The sequence below is a fragment of the Embiotoca jacksoni genome, unplaced genomic scaffold (genome assembly GCF_022577435.1).
Source record: "Embiotoca jacksoni isolate LCO1_2020_lvr unplaced genomic scaffold, fEmbJac1.0.p SCAF_17, whole genome shotgun sequence".
Classification (NCBI taxonomy): domain Eukaryota; kingdom Metazoa; phylum Chordata; class Actinopteri; family Embiotocidae; genus Embiotoca; species Embiotoca jacksoni.
The window spans coordinates 4,257,156-4,273,401 of NW_027185307.1; the positions used below are offsets into that span (position 1 = coordinate 4,257,156).

General features: G+C 45.2%; 9 non-coding genes across 9 annotated transcripts; all 9 read left to right on the top strand.

The window, feature by feature from the left end:
• The first annotated feature begins 6,779 nt into the window (after positions 1-6,779).
• On the top strand, positions 6,780-6,861 carry trnas-aga (transfer RNA serine (anticodon AGA)). The gene has a single exon. It is a non-coding gene; the product is annotated as a tRNA-Ser (tRNA).
• A 454-nt stretch (positions 6,862-7,315) lies between these two features.
• Positions 7,316-7,387, top strand: trnag-ucc (transfer RNA glycine (anticodon UCC)). The gene has a single exon. It is a non-coding gene; the product is annotated as a tRNA-Gly (tRNA).
• Positions 7,388-7,941: 554 nt separating this feature from the next.
• trnas-aga (transfer RNA serine (anticodon AGA)) lies at positions 7,942-8,023 on the top strand. Its single transcript has one exon. It is a non-coding gene; the product is annotated as a tRNA-Ser (tRNA).
• An 830-nt stretch (positions 8,024-8,853) lies between these two features.
• Positions 8,854-8,925, top strand: trnag-ucc (transfer RNA glycine (anticodon UCC)). Its single transcript has one exon. It is a non-coding gene; the product is annotated as a tRNA-Gly (tRNA).
• Positions 8,926-9,499: 574 nt separating this feature from the next.
• On the top strand, positions 9,500-9,581 carry trnas-aga (transfer RNA serine (anticodon AGA)). Its single transcript has one exon. It is a non-coding gene; the product is annotated as a tRNA-Ser (tRNA).
• Positions 9,582-10,035: 454 nt separating this feature from the next.
• On the top strand, positions 10,036-10,107 carry trnag-ucc (transfer RNA glycine (anticodon UCC)). The gene has a single exon. It is a non-coding gene; the product is annotated as a tRNA-Gly (tRNA).
• A 3,005-nt stretch (positions 10,108-13,112) lies between these two features.
• Positions 13,113-13,194, top strand: trnas-aga (transfer RNA serine (anticodon AGA)). The gene has a single exon. It is a non-coding gene; the product is annotated as a tRNA-Ser (tRNA).
• Positions 13,195-15,321: 2,127 nt separating this feature from the next.
• trnas-aga (transfer RNA serine (anticodon AGA)) lies at positions 15,322-15,403 on the top strand. The gene has a single exon. It is a non-coding gene; the product is annotated as a tRNA-Ser (tRNA).
• Positions 15,404-15,861: 458 nt separating this feature from the next.
• trnag-ucc (transfer RNA glycine (anticodon UCC)) lies at positions 15,862-15,933 on the top strand. The gene has a single exon. It is a non-coding gene; the product is annotated as a tRNA-Gly (tRNA).
• Positions 15,934-16,246: the final 313 nt, after the last annotated feature.

Genomic DNA, 16,246 nt, shown 5'->3' on the forward strand with positions numbered 1-16,246 from the left:
ATGGGGAAGAAAGGAAGTTATAGACAAACTGATTTGTAGTTCCTTTCACGCCGTCTTTCCCGCAACCGGTTATCTGGTTTGATTGACAAGGAAATCAGAGCGCTGAGAGACTCGGGGCGTTTCTCAATACCAAGTACGCCAAGTTAGACTCCGGAGTACAGACTCCCAAGGACAGGAGGACGCAGTGCTGTCCTTCATCCGTTGACCGCAATGTTTTCCACAATTCAACCAATCTGAGTTACCTGGGTTCCCAGATTCCGTTGAGAATCCATAAGTCCTTGAATCTGATGTTGTCCCAAAAGGTTTCCATGTCTGGAGATGTCTTTCTGGATGTTTTCCGGTGTCGCTGGGTACATGTGTGGTCAGATCATTCTCTTATGTGGAATGTATTTTGATATAAGAATCTTATCCGATCCACTCCAATCTCAGGTATCTGTGACTAAATAAGGACATTAATGTATTATGACAAATAAAGCAAAGTGGAGTTTTGAAAGAAGATATCTGTTGCACTCCCTTATCGTTTACTTTATCCTAAGGTAAATTCATTGGGCTACAATCAGGTGTAATTTAAATAGCCTACTAGCCAACATAGTGTTATGTGGAATGTAGTTTGAGGCAAGAAAGAAGGATAGCTAGGTCAGTATGTGTGGTGGAGAAGGCGGTGAGGGTGCGGATTGTATGCCCCTTTGAGCTGAGGTCAGAGCATAGAGGCAGGTGAGTGCAACCAGGGGGCTGCAGACGGAGCCGGTGAGCAGGCCAGTTTTTGGTTTAGAGGAATTGCAGAGGCGGAGAGTGTGGCTGAGAGGCTGGTCAGGCCGAGATCCGAATCAAGCACTGAGCCGAGCGCTGAGGAGGCGGAGGAACTGATGAGTCTGTCTGGAGGTGAGTAGACGGAAAAAGAGCGGAAAATGAATTGTGTCAGATGATGTTATGTGTGCTACATAATTTCCTGTTCAAAACCTGTCAGATCATACACTTCATATGAAAAGATCAACTTCACAGTTATGCAAGATCCATTTTCTGTAAAGTGGTTTGTGAGTAACAGCAGTCACAGAGCTTTCGTCCTTTGCTGACAAACCTCCATCATCCCTCTACTTCACATTCTCCTTTTTTTCCTCACTGCTCCTTGTTGATTTCCTGACATAAACTGCTGAGTCAGCAGTGGAATTTACATATTTCCATGGCGATGTTGTTATAGTGGTGAGCATAGCTCCCTTCCAAGCAGTTGACCCGGTTTCGATTCCCGGCCATCGCAGCTCCTTTTCTTCCTGCATCCTGTAGAAACAGGTCTTGGCTTGTTATTTGGGGTTTCCTGTCCCAGATGTTGTCCACGTTATTATTTTATCATCTTACGACCGCTACTAACATCTTACCAATATGCACAAAATGCTCGACCCCGGCAATGTCAAAGCCAAAATGTTTTGAGGGTTTCTCAAATGTGTTTTTTCTCCTTGTTTCCCCTACAGAATGACATGGGATTTTTCCCCAGTAGATACTATAAAGTATTTGTTGTGGTTAAGGTGAAGTACTCAAAATCCAATTGGATTACCTCACACAGGTTCAAATCTAGCCTGCAATGGAGGTTTTAACATGTGGGAGTCTAAAGCAAATTCATGCGGTGGTTTAAGCTTGTACCTACTCAATGTCGAACTGTTGGCTGCTTTGAGAGTATTTCACTGCCTTCTTTTTTAAACTCATATCTTGGTAATTTTAGGAGCTGGCCATTCATGCCATATCTTGCTTTTTTGTTTTTTATCTGTGTCTAGTTTGATTTTTCCAACTTTGATAGCAAAATCCTGAGAGTTCTTAATGCGGTGGAGAGTGTTACCGACCAGAGGAGACAGGATTGTGGTGAGGTGTTTGGCAATGTTGTAGATAACTGAATTGATACTGCTGATGATGGGTCTTAGTGGGACTTCCTTTTGTAAATCCGTTCGTCTTGCAAAGTTCAATTCCTGTCAGCTCATACACAAAAAAAAGAAAAGTTAATTTGGGTGCGTTTTAATAGTCAAAAAGAGAAGACAAGGGAAGATATTGAAGTAAGGCTTAAGTAAATTTTACTTCTCAACACATAGGGACATCTTTAGGGGATCATGTGGCCAAATTAGTCAAACTTTTAACTTTGACTCCACAGAATTTCTGATGCTGTCTTCTTTATTTCATGAGCTTTTAAGGCCAAGTTGTAGTTTGCTTGCAGTGGAGAGCAGTGGTTCCAACGGGTAAATTGCAGATGTGTGCATCACTCTCATATCAACAGCACAACTTGTTGGCTGTTAAACAAATCTGAACAAAATCCGAACAAAGTCCTCACAGTTCTTAAAGAAGTCCTAAATATTGCTAAAAAAAAAAAAAAAAAAAAAGTCCTAAATATGCCTAACAACATCCAAACAAAGTCCTAAATATTCCTAACAAAGTCATAAATCCATCCATCCATCATCTTCCGCTTATCCGGGGTCGGGTCGCGGTGGCAGCAGGCCAAGCAAGCTGACCTAGACTTCCCTCTCCCCGCAACATTTTCCATCTCATGCGGGGGGATCCCGAGGCGTTCCCAGGGCAGCCGGGAGATATAATTCCTCCACCGTGTCCTGGGTCTTCCCTGGGGTCTCCTGCCAGTTGGGCGTGCCTGGAAAACCTCCAGAGGGAGGCGCCCAGGAGGATCCTGATCAGATGCCCGAACCACCTCAGCTAACTCCTTTCGACGCGAAGGAGTAGCGCCTCAACTTCCCTCCTGATGTCCGAGCTCCTTACCCTATCCCTAAGGCTGAGCCCGGCCACTCTACGGAGGAAACTCATTTCGGCCGCTTGTACCCGCGACCTTGTTCGCGACCATAGGTGAGGGTCGGAACGTAGATTGCCGGGTAAACTGAGAGCTTCGCCTTCTGGCTCAGCTCCCTTTTCACCAACACGGTCCGGTGCGGTACCTGTTGTACTGCTACAGCCACACCGATCCGCCTGTCGACCTCCCGCTCCATCCTCCCCTCACTCGTGAACAAGACCCTGAGATACTTAAACTCCTTCACTTGAGGCAGGCACTCTGTCCCCACCTGGATGGAGCAATCCACCGGTTTCCGGCAGAGAACCATGACCTCAGATTTGGAGGTGCTAGCCCTCATCCCTGCCGCTTTACACTCGGCTGCAAACCGCCCCAGTGAATGCTGGAGGTCGTGGTCCGAAGAGGCCAACAGGACCACATCGATGCGATCCGGAGACCCCCGAACCCGACATACTCCTCCCCCCGGCTGCACCTAGATATCCTGTCCATGATGGTCACAAACAGGATCGGTGACAAAGGACAGTCCTGGCGGAGGCTAACACCCACTGGAAATGAGTCTGACTTATTACAGAGAATACAAACACAGCTCCTACTGCGGTTGTACAGAGCCTGGATGGCCCGTTGCAACGAGTCCGGCACCCCGTGCTCCCCCAGCACCCGCCACCAAAACCCCGGGGAGACCCGGTCGAAAGCCTTCTCCAAAGTCCACAAAGCACATGTAGAATGGATGGGCAAACTCCCAGGACCCCTCCAGTAGTCCTGTGAGGGTAAAGAGCTGATCCACTGTTCCACGACTGGGACGGAATCCTACAAAGTCGATCATTGATCTCCAGCCTAAGGTGTTCTGGTACCAGGTACACTTATGAGCCACCTTATGCTCGAACATGGTGTTTGTAATGGCCAAACTATGACAGTGACAAAAAAAACGCTCGGGTTCAGATCGGGCAGGCCGTTCCTTCCAATCACCCCCTGCCAGGTTTCTCCGTCATTGCCCACATGAGCGTTGAAGTCCCCCAGGAGAACTATGGAGTCAGCAGGCGGCGCCCTTTCCAGGACTCGCCCTACCAACTCCAAGAAGGCCGGATACTCCGAACTGCCGTTTGGTGCATAAGCACAAACAACAGTCAGAGTCTTTCTTCCTGCAACCCAGAGGCGCATGGAGGCAACCCTCTCGTTCTCCGGGGAGAAGTCCAACACATCGGCGCTCAGCCGGGGGCTCGTGAGTATACCCACTCCCGCCCGGCGCCTCTCACCCTGGGGGGCAACTCCAGAAAAGGATAGAGTCCAGCCCCTCTCCAAGAGCTTGGTTCCAGAGCCAGTGCTGTGCGTGGAAGTGAGCCCAACTATATGTAGCTGGTACCGCCCTACCTCCCGCAGCAGCTCCTGCTCTTTCCCCGCTACTGAGGTGACGTTCCACATCCCTAGAGCTAGTCTATGCTGCCGGTGATCGACCCCGGCCCGCCCTGCCGCCCGGTATGCATTGCACCCGACCCTGATGCTTGTCCCTGCGGGTAGTGGGTCCACAGGGTGGCTGCTCCGGCTAGGCCCCATGGGTGAGCCGGCGAGCTCCCCTCCTGGGTCTGGCTCCGGGAGGGTGCCCCGGTTTCCCTGATCCGGGTGAGGTGACTTCAGACCGCCCTACTCTTTCATCGGGTTGCTGTTCATCGGGGTCTTTGTGAACTGCTCTTTGTCTGGGCTCTCACCTGAGACCAGGGCTGATGCCCCGGACAACATAGCTCCCAGGATCACTGAGCCACTCAAACCCCTCCACCATGTTAAGGTGGCGATTCACGTTATGTAGCCCTCTGCGGAAGTCCTAACATCTCCTGACAAAGTCCTAAATACTCCCAACAAAATCCTAACAAAGTCCTAAATATTCCTAACGTCTCCTAACATCCCCAAAGTCCTAACAGTTCCTAACATGGAGTCCTAACTCACATTCGAACACTGAGGGTGCAAAAGAGCCAATCAGCATGGAAAAATGGGGGGGGAAAGCCAATCAGCTTTCAACATGTCGAAGTAGACTGTTTAATGAAAGTTGACATGCAACTCCTTCCGTTTTTTATAGTGTTTTTACTATTTAATATAATTAATATATTCTATATTTTTCCTATACTTATTTTTTATAGTTGCCTTTTGTAACTGCCAGTTTTTCCTACTGTTTCGTTTGATGTTTGTATATATAAACATAGTCGTAAAGGGTTTTTAATACAGTTGATATATAATCTTTTTTTTATAGTTATTGTATCATACATTTTTGGTATGTTTATTTTACATAGTTGCCTTTTGTAACTGATGTTTGTTTCTGGTGTGTTTCTCTATATAAACAATGTTTTTAGGGGTTTTAATATAGTTAATATGTAATATATATATATTTGATAGACTTCGTAATATAATTATTGTATAGAATATTTTACAGTTTTTAATATAGTTCTTATATATTAAATATTTTGTGTATTTATTTTATTGCATTTTGTAACTCCTATTTGTTTCCACTGTTCATTTTTGGTGCATTTACGTGCCTCCCTCAAAAAACAACAACCACAACAACTAAAAACAACTCTTGTGGTGTAATCTTGCAACTCTTGGCAAGAGTGTGTGACAAACAAAAGAAACACACCGTATGCTTTTAAAACTTGGCTGAAAGATAGTAATCACCAAGACCACAAAAGGTGATCTGTTATACCCACGTAGTTGTTTGGCTTTCACTACCTGCCAGAGGCCTGTAATACAAAGCCGAGACTTCATACTTCATACACCTTGTTTAACGCTGGGTTTTTTAGGGTTACAAACGTTGTCTACTTCCTATCGGGATACGTCACCATGGTAATTTATGGTGCAGACCAAACAGATCAAAATGTATAAAAGCATTACATAGTTGGTCATAGTTGGCCGGTAGGTCAGAGTTTTAATGGCCCCTTATATATTTCATTACCGGCACGGCAGCCAAAAGATGAAAATACGACTTTCCCCATGGTGGAAGGAAAAGTTCAATCAAACCAAATCAGGTGATGTGGAGCCGTAGGAGAGAGAGAAGGGTCATAACAATGTCACCACCATCACCATCACCATTCAACCAAAATATATTGGGATATGACTTTTGGTCTATATTGCCCAGCCCGACTACCTACTAACAGAAATTGAGCTTGGTGTGTGGCTCGTGAGACGGTCTCTGTGGGGGGCAGAGTGTTCACAGATTTTATAAAAGTTGTTTGTAAGTAACAGCAGTCACAAAGCTTTCATCCTTTTCTGATGGACCTCCTCCTCCCCCTACTCCACATTACCCTTCTGTTCTCACTATGCTTCCCCCACTCCCTGACATAAAACGCTGAGTCAGCAGTGATATTTTTTGCTCTTCAAAGCGATGGTGGTATAGTGTTGAGCATAGCTGCTTTCCAAGCAGTTGACCCGGGTTCCATTCCCGGCCATCACAGTAGCTTTTCTTTCCAAATCGGTTGTCGTGTCGAGAGAGTTTGGCTTGTGTCTCAATTTTGCTCTCCCAGATGTTATCCAGATATTATTATTAGGGGTCCAAGCAGCATAGCTGCGGGGACCCTCTTGTCTTTGTTCACGTTATTAATACAATATGTAATATATTTTTCTCCGCTAAAAGTGATTGTGCAAAAGTGATGTTTTGACGCTAGGGGGCGCTACAAATGCAAAAAGTACCACCAATCATAAAAGTAGCTCTCAGAGGAGAATCTAGCATCAGCAGCACTGAAATAAACGTGTGCTAGTTTAGAGTTTAGCTAGAGTAGATATGCTTTAGATGTTTCTTCATGTCAAAAATATGTATTTCTGCTTGATTGTTAAGGACTAAGGGATGACGTAATGGAAGCTACACATTCACACTGGATGTAGGTCAGTGGTAGAGCGCCCAGGGCCTCATACATGCTCATCATGATGTCGCAGTTGCTTGTACCATGTTTTTAACAGTGCATAAAGGTATTGTGCATTACTGCACTATATTTCGGACGTGAACGGTGAGAAATATGGTGAGATGGGAGTTGTTGTGGCCGAGTGGTTAAGGCGATGGACTAGAAATCCATTGGGGTCTCCCCGCGCAGGTTCAAATCCTGCCGACAACGATGTACAGTTTTAAAATATGGTATCTATGATGGGGTTGTGCCAAGATCAAAAAAATTCCCCACACCTGCAAAGGAAAAGCCTTTGTGCACACAAAGCATGCTTTGCTCTGAGGTTTCTATCTATCTGTTAGCACCAGAAGTGCCACGTATGCAGCTTTGTGTCCTGGCTTTCATGTTCATGTTAGTTTGTTGCATGCCAGCTATGTAAACATGGTTGCAGACCACGTACAGCCGATACAGCAACAGTGTTCCCTGATGGCGGTGGCCTCGTTCAGCAGGATCATTCGCTAGTTTTTACTGAGTAACAGCCGTCACAGAGCTTTAATTCTTTGCTGATGTACCTCCACACCTCCCGCCCCTCTACTCCACATTCCTCTTTTTTCCCCCTCCCTGCTCCTTGTCGACTTCCTGACATAAACTGCTGAGTCGGCAGTGGAATTTACATATTTCCATGGCGATGGTGGTATAGTGGTCAGCATAGCTGCCTTCCAAGCAGTTGACCCGGGTTCGATTCCCGGCCATCGCAGTAGCTTTTCTTTCCAAATCGGATGTCGTGTTGAGAGAGTTTGGCTTGTGTCTCAATTTTGCTCTCCCAGATGTTGTCCAGATGTTATTATTAGGGGTCCAAGCAGCATCGCTGCGGGGAACCCTCTTGTCTTTGTTCATGTTATTAATACAATATTTAATATATTTTTCTCTGCTAAAAGTGATTGTGCAAAAGTGATGTTTTGACGCTAGGGGGCGCTACAAATACAAAAAGTACCACCAATCATAAAAGTAGCTCTCAGAGGAGAATCTAGCATCAGCAGCACTGAAATAAACGTGTGCTAGTTTAGAGTTTAGATGTTTCTTCATGTCGAAAATATGTATTTCTGCTTGATTGTTAAGGACTAAGGGATGACGTAATGGAAGCTACACATTCACAATGAATGTTGGTCAGTGGTAGAGCGCCCAGGGCCTCATACATGCTCATCATGATGTCGCAGTTGCGTGTACCATGTTTTTAACAGTGCATAAAGGTATTGTGCATTGCTGCACTATATTTCAGACGTGAGCGGTGAGAAATATGGTGAGACGGGAGTTGTTGTGGCCGAGTGGTTAAGGCGATGGACTAGAAATCCATTGGGGTCTCCCCGCGCAGGTTCAAATCCTGCCGACAAAGATGTACAGTTTTAAAATATGGTATCTATGATGGAGTTGTGCCATCGAAGATAAAAAAAAAATTCCCCAAAGTTCAAAAGACCCCTGATGAACAACAGCAGGAGGAGTTCAGCGACGTCGCCCGAGCCAGACCTGGGAGAGGTGGCTGGGGCAGGGAAAAGCATGGGGGTCGGGAGCATTGCAGACCAGGCAGCATCCCGGGGCCAGGGCCCTGATCACCGGCAGCATAGACTAGCTCTTGGGATGTGGAACGTCATCTCACTAGCGGGGAAAGAGCCGGAGGTGGAGCGGTACCAGCCCCATATAGTTGGACTCACCTCCACGCACAGCACTGACTCTAGAACCAAACCACCGTCGAAAGCACCTACAATGGACACTTGAACATCAGAACTAGGACATACAGTAAAAGTAGGTCTCCTGATCTGATGAATCACGTTTTCTTTTACATTATGCGGTGTGTGTGTGCATTGTTTGTTAGAGGAGTAGATGGCAACAGAAGGAAAGTTACATATGGTTATGTACGCTGGGCAGCTTTGTGTCCTGGCTTTCATGTTCATGTTAGTTTGTTGCATGCCAGCTATGTAAACATGGTTGCAGACCACGTACAGCCGATACAGCAACAGTGTTCCCTGATGGCGGTGGCCTCGTTCAGCAGGATCATTCGCTAGTTTTTACTGAGTAACAGCCGTCACAGAGCTTTAATTCTTTGCTGATGTACCTCCACACCTCCCGCCCCTCTACTCCACATTCCTCTTTTTTCCCCCTCCTTGCTCCTTGTTGATTTCCTGACATAAACTGCTGAGTCAGCAGTGGAATTTACATATTTCCATGGCGATGGTGGTATAGTGGTGAGCATAGCTGCCTTCCAAGCAGTTGACCCGGGTTCGATTCCCGGCCATCGCAGTAGCTTTTCTTTCCAAATCGGATGTCGTGTTGAGAGAGTTTGGCTTGTGTCTCAATTTTGCTCTCCCAGATGTTGTCCAGATGTTATTATTAGGGGTCCAAGCAGCATCGCTGCAGGGAACCCTCTTGTCTTTGTTCATGTTATTAATGCAACATGTAATATATTTTTCTCCGCTAAAAGTGATTGTGCAAAATTGATGTTTTGACGCTAGGGGGCGCTACAAATACAAAAAGTACCACCAATCATAAAAGTAGCTCTCAGAGGAGAATCTAGCATCAGCAGCACTGAAATAAACGTGTGCTAGTTTAGAGTTTAGCTAGAGTAGATATGCTTTAGATGTTTCTTCATGTCGAAAATATGTATTTCTGCTTGATTGTTAAGGACTAAGGGATGACGTAATGGAAGCTACACATTCACACTGGATGTAGGTCAGTGGTAGAGCGCCCAGGGCCTCATACATGCTCATCATGATGTCGCAGTTGCTTGTACCATGTTTTTAACAGTGCATAAAGGTATTGTGCATTACTGCACTATATTTCGGACGTGAACGGTGAGAAATATGGTGAGATGGGAGTTGTTGTGGCCGAGTGGTTAAGGCGATGGACTAGAAATCCATTGGGGTCTCCCCGCGCAGGTTCAAATCCTGCCGACAACGATGTACAGTTTTAAAATATGGTATCTATGATGGGGTTGTGCCAAGATCAAAAAAATTCCCCACACCTGCAAAGGAAAAGCCTTTGCGCACACAAAGCATGCTTTGCTCTGAGGTTTCTATCTATCTGTTAGCACCAGAAGTGCCACGTATGCAGCTTTGTGTCCTGGCTTTCATGTTCATGTTAGTTTGTTGCATGCCAGCTATGTAAACATGGTTGCAGACCACGTACAGCCGATACAGCAACAGTGTTCCCTGATGGCGGTGGCCTCGTTCAGCAGGATCATTCACTAGTTTTTACTGAGTAACAGCCGTCACAGAGCTTTAATCCTTTGCTGATGTACCTCCACACGTCCCGCCCCTCTACTCCACATTCCTCTTTTTTCCCCCTCCCTGCTCCTTGTCGACTTCCTGACATAAACTGCTGAATCGGCAGTGGAATTTACATATTTCCATGGCGATGGTGGTATAGTGGTGAGCATAGCTGCCTTCCAAGCAGTTGACCCGGGTTCGATTCCCGGCCATCGCAGTAGCTTTTCTTTCCAAATCGGATGTCGTGTTGAGAGAGTTTGGCTTGTGTCTCAATTTTGCTCTCCCAGATGTTGTCCAGATGTTATTATTAGGGGTCCAAGCAGCATCGCTGCGGGGAACCCTCTTGTCTTTGTTCATGTTATTAATGCAACATGTAATATATTTTTCTCCGCTAAAAGTGATTGTGCAAAAGTGATGTTTTGACGCTAGGGGGCGCTACAAATACAAAAAGTACCACCAATCATAAAAGTAGCTCTCAGAGGAGAATCTAGCATCAGCAGCACTGAAATAAACGTGTGCTAGTTTAGAGTTTAGCTAGAGTAGATATGCTTTAGATGTTTCTTCATGTCGAAAATATGTATTTCCTTGATTGTTAAGGACTAAGGCAGGGGTGGCCAACCCGTGGCTCCCGAGCCGCATGCGGCTCTTTGCCTGGTTTCATGCGGCTCTTTTACGTTCATATCAACATTTGTGTTTGTGGTTTTTTTTTTGTGCGTGTTCGCTTCGCTTAAGTTCAATATGGTATTTTCGTCAAACGCGCATGCGCATGAGGTGAAATTCCGCAAAGCAGGAGGGGCAAACCCATTGGAGTAAACAATTAGTGTCAATTTCGCTCTCAAAATGGCAGGAAAAAATGCACAGCTAAACGAAAATATGAAGATGAACACAGGACGTTTTTAACAGAGTGGGAAAGTTTATATTTTTTTGTTGAACGTAATGGCGAGCCATTCTGCCTGATATGTCAGACGTCATTAGCGTCAAAGCTTCAAATCTTCAGCGCCACTTCAGCTCACTCCATGCTAACATCGACCAGGGATTTCCAAAAGGGACTGAACTTCGCAAGCACAAGTTGGACACTTTGAAAAGTCAGACAGAAAAGCAGGTACAGTTTTTCCAAAAAATTACGAAGCACTCAGAGACTGTCACGCTTGCATCGTATCAACTGGCTTGGAACATTGCACGGGCTAAAAAGCCATACAACGAAGGGGAGTTCGTTAAAAAATGCCTCAGTGACGTTGTTGAAATCTTGTCTCCTGAAAACGACAAACTAAAACGAATGGTATCAGACGTCCAACTGTCCCGCCACACTGTTGAACACAGAATATCGGACATTAACACGGCTGTTGAATCACAGTTGCACTCTGACCTTCAAGCATGTGAGTATTTTAGTGTCGCATTGGATGAGAGTTGTGACATACAAGACGAGCCTCAGCTGGCAATATTTGCACGGTCTGTGTCGAAAGATTGTGTGATCAAAGAAGAACTCCTTGATGTTGTGCCATTAAAAGACAGAACCCGTGACATAGATGTGAAAGAAACAATGATGGCTGCATTTGCGAAAGCAAATCTGCCCATACCGAAGCTAACTGCAGTAGCCACGGATGGAGCGCCAGCCATGATCGGATCTGTGAACGGACTTGTGGGGCTGTGCAAAGCTGACCAAACATTTCCCGAGTTTTGGAATTTCCACTGCATCATCCACAGGGAGCAACTCGTGTCTAAATCATTGAATTTAGACAACGTCATGAAGCCTGTGATGGAAATCGTCAACTACATCTGCACACATGCGCTTAACCACAGGCAATTCAAGAATCTCATCGCTGAGCTGGACCAAGGACTTCCAGGTGACCTGCCGCTGCACTGCACTGTGAGGTGGCTGTCCAAAGGCAAGGTGCTCGCTCGCTTCTTTGAGCTTTTGGATGCCGTGAAACTGTTCATGGAAGAGAAGGACAAGGACTATCCCGAGCTCTCGGACGTCGAGTGGATTATGGATCTGGCCTTTTTGGTTGACATGCTGTGTCACTTGGACAGACTGAACCTGACCCTGCGGGGTAAGTTAAAAATGCTGCCTGACCTGCTGCAAAGTGTGTTTGCGTTTGTCAACAAACTGAAGCTGTTCAAGGCGCATATTCAAAAGGGAGATTTAACGCATTTTCCCACTCTGCTAAAAGCCAGCGGGCAAGTCACCAGCGCCGCCCTGAATAAGCAAAGAGCCAGATATGCAACACTGGTTGAAAACCTGCACGAAAGCTTTGTGACCCGGTTCCGTGATCTACAACTGAAAAGGCCACAGATTACGTTCCTCGTTGACCCATTTAATGCGGAGACGGACTGTTTGAAAGCCCCGCTAGTCACAGATGAGGCCGCGGCTGAGTTGGAGATGATCGATCTTTGTGAGGAGGACCAACTGAAACCTGCTTTAAGGGAAGGGACCATTGAGTTCTGGAAAAGTGTGCCAATGGAAAAATACCCCAATGTCAAACGGGCTGCGCTTAAGATACTGTCAATGTTTGGGTCAACATACGTCTGCGAGTCTGTGTTTTCTACCCTGAAACACGTGAAATCAAAGCATCGATCTGTTCTGACTGACACCCATGTGAAAGAATTGCTTCGAGTGGCAACAACAGAATACAAGCCAGATTTGAAGAGGATTGTTCAAGGCAAGGAATGCCAGAAGTCGCACTAAGCAACATGCATAGTAAGTGAAAAACGCTATTGTAAATTATTATGTTTTTGTTTGTGGACTTTGTTGAACTGAGAGTTTGTGTGTGTGAGACAGTGCACACAATGTTCATTGTTGAAAATGACTGGCCTGTGGTCTTAGTACTGTAGGAGTCAATTTCTGTCATTATCATGTTGGTGTGTGACATGATAATGTCACACAATAAATTTGGCTGAGCAGAGGTGTGTGTGTAAGAGGAAGGGATGGAGTGATGTTCATGTGTGCCCATGTGTATGATGTGGCTCTTTGCGGTAACACAGTAAAAAATGTGGCTCTTAGTCTCTGACTGGTTGGCCACCCCTGGACTAAGGGATGACGTAATGGAAGCTACACATTCACACTGGAATGTGTAGTGGTCAGTGGTAGAGCGCCCAGGGCCTCATACATGCTCATCATGATGTCGCAGTTGCTTGTACCATGTTTTTAACAGTGCATAAAGGTATTGTGCATTACTGCACTATATTTCAGACGTGAACGGTGAGAAATATAGCTAGATGGGAGTTGTTGTGGCCGAGTGGTTAAGGCGATGGACTAGAAATCCATTGGGGTCTCCCCGCGCAGGTTCAAATCCTGCCGACAACGATGTACAGTTTTAAAATATGGTATCTATGATGGAGTTGTGCCATCGAAGATCAAATAAATTCCCCACACCTGCAAAGGAAAAGCCTTTGTGCACACAAAGCATGCTTTGCTCTGAGGTTTCTATCTATCTGTTAGCACCAGAAGTGCCACATACATACTGTATCTTACATGTTTGCTCAGGGGAGAGCCAGGTTCGAATCCTGCCGACAACGATTTATGCTTTTAAATTTATGGGGCAGGGTTTCCACTGTGATGGAGTTGTAGCAGGGTGCGTGTGAAAATAAAGGTTCTGCAACGGAAAAGCTTCGTGCACGCAAAGCATCCTTTCCTGGGAGGTGTTTATTCATAAGTGCTTCATACATACTCTATAGTACGTGTGTGGACTGTAATGAGCCTTATGTATAAAATATGCATACGTACTGTAGTTTCTGTACGGGAAATCATTGCATGGGCTCAGGAACACTGTAGAAAACCACTATCTGTGAACACAGTTTGTCTCTGCATCCACAAATGCAGGCTAAAACTCTCCCATGCAAAGACGAAACCAGACATAAACACGAGCCAGAAACACCTTCTCTTGGTCCGAGCTCATTTAAGATGGATTGAGGTGAAGTGAAAAACTGTCTTTTGGTGTGATGAATCAATATGATAAATATTTTTGGGAAATCATGGACGCAGAGTCTTCTGGGCTGAAAAGGAGTGGAACCATCCAGATTGTTTTCAGCGAACCGTTTAAAACCCAGCATCCAAAATGGTATAAGGGTACATTATTGCACATGGCACGAGTAGCTTGTACTCCTGGAAAGACACCATTAATACTAAACAATACATACGGGTTTTGGAGCAACATATACTGCCATCCTGACATGTTTTTTTTATTTTTTATTGAAGGCCTCGCTTATTTCAGAAAAACAATGCCAAACCGTATTCTGCACATATTTCAACTGCATGGCTCTCAATTAGAAGAGTCTCGGTGCTAAACTGGCCTTCTTGCCGCCTACACCTGTCACCCATTGAAAACATTTAGTGCATCATAGAGCAAACAAATATGACAAAGGAGACCCCAAACTGCTGAGCAGTTGAAATCCTAAATCGGGCAAAAATGGTAGAATTATTCACTTTCAAAAGTGGAACAAATGGTGTCCTCAGTTCCCAAACGTTTATAATGTTGTTAAAAGAAGAGGTGACACAACAGAGGTAAACATGCCCGTCTCAACATCTTTGAAATGTGTTGCTGGCATCAAATTTAAAATAGCCACATATTTTCCAAAAAACAATTCTCAGTTTCAATATTTCATGTGCCTTTTTTTTTTTTTTTTTTTTTTTATATTTTTTTTAATTAAATTTGGGTTTACTTGATTTGCAAATCCTCATATTCTGTTTGCTTTAAAATATATATATATATATACAGCAACTTTTGTGGAAACAGGGTTGTTGACCAAGATTGAGATCAAACAAGGACAAGGAGGGAGCTGCGGGACCTGAAATATTTTTGACAGATACCCCTGATTGTTATATGTTTGATTACTTTTTTTTTTATCCAAAATTAATCGCAAAGGTGGTGATGGTAGTGGTTACAGTAACAATCAGTAGCACGTCTCGTAACTATGATCTTATATTTGTTAACATTTGATCGTTTACGATGCTTAGGCTACTGGTTAGTGTCGTTTAATTTGAACATTTCTGAAAATATATCTCTGTGAAATGTGTGTGCACAAGTTTTGCACAATGTGGCTGCTGAGTAACCGGTGGGCTCTGTGACAGTGAACTGCCTGCAGGTTTCCTCAACATGGTTTCATTCAGCCCGCCTCAGCTCCATCCACACACCGCCTCCTTATTCCTTATTTGATTAGCCTGGTAGACAGAGTCAGACACTGCCAAGATGGCAGCAGCCAGAGCCACCCAGAACTGAGCTTTACAAACACATTTCAGGAAACTAAGGGATGACGTCACGGAAAGCTACACGTCTACAGTGAATGTAGGTCAGTGGTAGAGCGCCCAGGGCCTCATACATGCTCATCATGATGTCGCAGTTGCTTGTACCATGTTTTTAACAGTGCATAAAGGTATTGTGCATTACTGCACTATATTTTGGACGTGAACGGTGAGAAATGTAGTGAGATGGGAGTTGTTGTGGCCGAGTGGTTAAGGCGATGGACTAGAAATCCATTGGGGTCTCCCCGCGCAGGTTCAAATCCTGCCGACAACGATGTACAGTTTTAAAATATGGTATCTATGATGGAGTTGTGCCATCGAAGATCAAAAAAATTCCCCACACCTGCAAAGGAAAAGCCTTTGTGCACACAAAGCATGCTTTGCTCTGAGGTTTCTATCTATCTGTTAGCACCAGAAGTGCCACGTATGCAGCTTTGTGTCCTGGCTTTCATGTTCATGTTAGTTTGTTGCATGCCAGCTATGTAAACATGGTTGCAGACCACGTACAGCCGATACAGCAACAGTGTTCCCTGATGGCGGTGGCCTCGTTCAGCAGGATCATTCACTAGTTTTTACTGAGTAACAGCCGTCACAGAGCTTTAATCCTTTGCTGATGTACCTCCACACGTCCCGCCCCTCTACTCCACATTCCTCTTTTTTCCCCCTCCCTGCTCCTTGTCGACTTCCTGACATAAACTGCTGAATCGGCAGTGGAATTTACATATTTCCATGGCGATGGTGGTATAGTGGTGAGCATAGCTGCCTTCCAAGCAGTTGACCCGGGTTCGATTCCCGGCCATCGCAGTAGCTTTTCTTTCCAAATCGGATGTCGTGTTGAGAGAGTTTGGCTTGTGTCTCAATTTTGCTCTCCCAGATGTTGTCCAGATGTTATTATTAGGGGTCCAAGCAGCATCGCTGCGGGGAACCCTCTTGTCTTTGTTCACGTTATTAATACAATATTTAATATATTTTTCTCCGCTAAAAGTGATTGTGCAAAAGTGATGTTTTGACGCTAGGGGGCGCTACAAATACAAAAAGTACCACCAATCATAAAAGTAGCTCTCAGAGGAGAATCTAGCATCAGCAGCACTGAAATAAACGTGTGCTAGTTTAGAGT